Raw genomic sequence first — 4,630 nt, forward strand, 5'->3', positions numbered from 1 at the left:
CAGTTCTGAAGGCAAAAGGGGGTCCAACCCGTTACTAGCATGGGGTACCTAATAAAGTGGCCGGTGAGTGTAGATAGAACGACAGTGTGTGTTGATGTTTTCTTTTTAAACTATCATAGTGATATATGGAGAGAAAAAAAATAAGTTTCTTGTCATTGTGTTGGACATTTTTCAATATTTTTCTTGTGGTGGTAACAAAACCAATGTGAACAGTTTTTATGATCCTAAAATCTACTTAATTTACACCAAATGTGAATATTATTGTCTCTTTAAATGCTAAATTGAATTTTACTGTTGTTTTGCGTCTTTATGACATGTACATATTGATTTTGTCAGAAGGTGCAGACAAGGTTGGAGTCAGTAATAGGACATGCTGATGCCATCAGAAGCCTCCAGTGGTTTATCATGTGATTCTGTAGGTTTATAGCTGTGTTTTAGAGGCTATATACGGCAAAAATATTCAACATTGTAGTATTAGTACTTTTACCCTCACAATATTTTCCAAATTCATTGAAAGTGGTTGAGTTTGTTCTGAATGTTACATGTGGCATCCATAAATTATGAGTGGGATCACTGACGCAAATGCTCAGAGAAACAACAACATCTTAGATACATCTTGTTCTTTGTTTTCTAGAGAGTTAGATATTTTAGATGGATTTCATCTCTATATGTCCATTAAAAGGATGGCTCCAGAATGCATTTAGCCTAGCACAAAAACCTAAAAGAATCATTTGATCTGATGATGGCGCTGGACAAAATATAAGGCATCTTGAAAATGTTTGCAATTAATCTTGAGAGGGCCATGGAAAAACATTGAAAAGTTATTGAAATATTTCAGTCTGGGACCAGTGATGGTGGATCTAGAACCATGCCCCTATAGTGTGACAAAAAAACTTTCTCCAACTCCAAAGCTGTCTAATTCACATGTTGTATCATGAAAGCTCACATGCTAATCATCAGTCCCCCAATTTGCAAACTGTAAAATGACAATCCCGGAGGTTTAATACTCTTACTAGCTGGAGCTAGTCCTTTATTGAGCACATGCAGTGGTCGGAGGTATATTCACAACTCACACTTGCGATAACATGCAAGACTATGGCTAGATCACATAACATCACATAAGACATCCTTATATGGCATCTTTCCCTGTTTTTTTTTCACAACATTGAAAAATTGACCCTTTTCAAGGTAGCCCATATACTGCAGTGGTGCTGTTACTTTTTCCTAACTCAAAATTACCACCTTAATTTCAGTTACCTGAATTTAAACAACATTATCAGTAGCAATACTCATTCTCCCACCGTCCCTACTATCCCAAACCATCCCAGATCTACAGGTTAAGCCTGGTGACTGGTTTGGAAACTCGTCCAGATCTTGTCACAGTCAGATTGAGAAGAAGGTTTAAGGGTGCTGCCTCACTCTGACTGACAGGAGCAGTCTCTAACATGGCGGCACTGTCAGTGTGGGTGCCTGTCTCTGTCACCTCACAGGGCAATGCCGATGTCGGCCTAGGTTGAAGGCGACTGCGATTTCAGCACAGCTCCGAATGATCTTGGAGATCTGCTGTTACTCAAGATCTCCGTAGGTGAAGACCATGATTTCTCATGATCCAACTTGGAGAATACAACATCTACTGGCTGCATGGTGGCCATTACTGGGTTTGTTTTGCCTTTTCCTGCCGGCCCTTTTCTTTCACAGCTGCTGAGCTGGGCCATTTTGGAGTAAGGTTTTTCTCCACAGAGGGGAGTGTGGTCCTTGTTGGCCTCCACGTTAACATCCCAGCTGGACTTAAACCTGTAGTGGAGCAGGGAGAGGACCTATAGCTCATTAGGGCCATCACAGAATCTTCCTGTATGAGGATTTTCTTGGCAATCTGCACCGCTCTCTCTGCGTATCTGTTACATTGCGGGTGATGAGGGCTAGAAGTGCAGTGTTAGAAGTCTAGCTGCCTGGCTACTTCATGGAACTCTGTACTGGAGAACTAGGGACCATTATCACGCACCACTTCATCTGGAATGCCACACCTTGCGAGCTTTTGGATGACTTGTCCAGCCGTCGTCAAGGTCAGATGCTAAATCTCGATGAATGTGGAGTAGTAATCTGAAATCACCAGGTAGTTTTGGCGTTTATGATCACAAAGATCCATTGCAACCCTCTTTCAGGGTCGCTCAGGAACTAGTGTGGAGAGGAGAGGTTGTTTTTGTTGTGTTCCTTTCAGCTCACCACACCGCATGACATCACAAGTTTTGTTTTAACCTCGGAAGAAAGACCTGGGATGCTCTCTCTCTGCACGCTGACTTGTGAAGCCACCTCTTCAGATTGCCGGACCGTCTCCACGGTCATCGCTCGGTTAAGTCCATAGTTAACTGCAGCTTTCGTGAGACATCCTTATCCAATATCCCGACAACAATCTTGTCGTGGATATTCTCTACTCCCATTGCGCCAAAATCGATCAAATAGAGTTGTGATGAAAGTGTTCTTTCATGATAACATCTCGTCTCGCTCAAAATATTCACTGAACTTTGCTGGAACTGGGTTAAAGTCATCCATGCAGGTTAAAGTCATCTTCGCCATCTTCCACGTCCAATCTGTAGATGCTTTCCAACTCATTTCCCATGGCGTATGTGAGGCTGCTCACCTGGACAGCGCCATCTTCCTTGTCAAGCTTGGTGGCGGTCCTAAACCTCAAAGCGCTGCTTCCAATCCGGCCATTCTCCTGGTTTATCAAAGGAGAAGCTCGTCTGGGGAATACATTTGCCCATAGCTCCTTCCGTTCACTTATGACACCATGTAAGATGACAATCCCAGAGACTCAGTACTTATTTAGCCGGAGCTATTCCTTTATTGAGCCCATGCAGTTGTCGGAGGTGTATTTACAACCCACACTCGGGATAACATGCAAGAATATGGCGAGATCTGACTCATTCTTTCTGCTGCCGTAAAACCCATCGTCAGGAACAGGCACACAACACATCCTTATATGACACAAACTGCCTCAAGAAAGACTTCAAAGTCCAAAATGAAGGAACCTGATTTATAGACTTCTGATTGTCTGGCAAAACAAAAAGGCACAACAACACAAAAAGGCCCCTTTTAGTTTTTATAAGTTGATTCAAGACAACCTGGTAGGCTGCAAACACTTCATCCATGCTTGGCAATATTTGCCTACAGATTTTTCTTAAAGTTCCCATTTGTAATCCCCCACCCCTAAAAAATAACCTAATACTGCATACACTATCTCAAAGTTCTGTCCTTATAGTGAGGTTGCCAGACCGAAGCAACTAATTTGGTGATTTTCTTTCTTTATTTACTGAGCTAAGATAGCAGTTTCTCTTTCCTTCCTGTCCTTGTGCTAAGCTAATCACATCCTCAGCTTATCTCTGTTCTCGACGCAATGAGAGGACACTGATACCCACTCGTCTGACTCTGAGGAAGACACAGAACAAGATGATTTACAAAAATGTCAAACTGTGTTTAAAACACTTTTAACACTCCGAGAGAAAAGATGCGGAATCTGTTTGTTTCCACCTTTTCCCTCTCTCTTCGGGCTGTGACTCAAACAGCCTGAATAATGGATGACGAAGAAAGATTTTTTTTCTTCCCACCCACCCCCACTTCACTCTCTTTGCTTACGTTACACAAGGACACTGAGAGCTGAAAATAGCGCTGCTGTCCTCATGTGATGTGAAATTAAAAGCACACTGGAGCGGAGACACTTGCTGCTGGGGAATTCAACACTTGTTTTACTCCCTCTGACAATCCCTCCACCCAGCCTGCAACACCCCCTACATCAATTTGTGCAAGGGTACTTTTCACAACAGCAAGCTTTTTGGAATATGATGATGTACATGTGATTGTAATAAAAGAGATTTTAATTAGCTATGACATGGTGGTTTTGTGTTTTCATTGATACATTAACAACTTCTGTCTTGGTGGTCAGATATGAATCTGAAACTTTTCAAACCATTGACAACTGGTTTGAGTAGGTGCATTAATACATTACTGTATTAAATTATTCATGAGGCCAACTTGTTTATGTATAATAGGCTATGTGAAACTGAGATTACTTAACAGTCCCTTCAATTTATGGCCTGGACCCACGTGAGTTCAACATGCACATCTTGATTTATGATGGGTCATTCATTTATTAACCATTTAATAAATAAGTCTTGGATCTTTTTTAATTATACTAGGGGAAAAAATAGGTTCCTAGATGCATTCCAATTCTCTCTAGAACGATTCAATGCTCAATTCTGTTCAAGTTAATTATCCATTTTTTTCATCTTTTCAAATGTGATCATTTTTATTTAAAATTCACTGTCTCCAGACATTTACAAATCAGAAAACAGAGTGACTGAAAGAGGATGGGATGACTGAGCCCCTGACATGGAAGATTGCTTTAAGAGAAGGTGACTTTCACAAGTATGTTTAAAGGTCCATTGACAGGGTGCGTTTTGGATGCCTTAGTGGTCCCCTACGCTGAATCTGAAGTATCTCTGCCGAAATTCAGCCTTGGTGTAGACTTGTGCAGTTATTTTAAACTCGATCCACTCATTCACACATTTTTAGAATGCCACATTCCTCTTTACTGCTAATAGACGGAGTGTGGGAAAGCGCTGGAGGAAAGAGT

The 4,630-nt window shown here is 41.5% G+C and overlaps 1 protein-coding gene across 1 annotated transcript in view; it reads left to right on the plus strand.

Moving 5' to 3' along the window:
• Positions 1-238, plus strand: part of LOC117942668 — an 11,352-nt gene extending 11,114 nt beyond the window's left edge. The window contains exon 7 of the mRNA XM_034868265.1: positions 69-238. The gene's annotated coding sequence lies outside the window, so the exon portion shown is untranslated. The remainder of the gene's footprint in view (positions 1-68) is intronic.
• Positions 239-4,630: the final 4,392 nt, after the last annotated feature.

The sequence above is a fragment of the Etheostoma cragini genome, chromosome 4 (assembly GCF_013103735.1).
Source record: "Etheostoma cragini isolate CJK2018 chromosome 4, CSU_Ecrag_1.0, whole genome shotgun sequence".
Lineage (NCBI taxonomy): Eukaryota > Metazoa > Chordata > Actinopteri > Perciformes > Percidae > Etheostoma > Etheostoma cragini.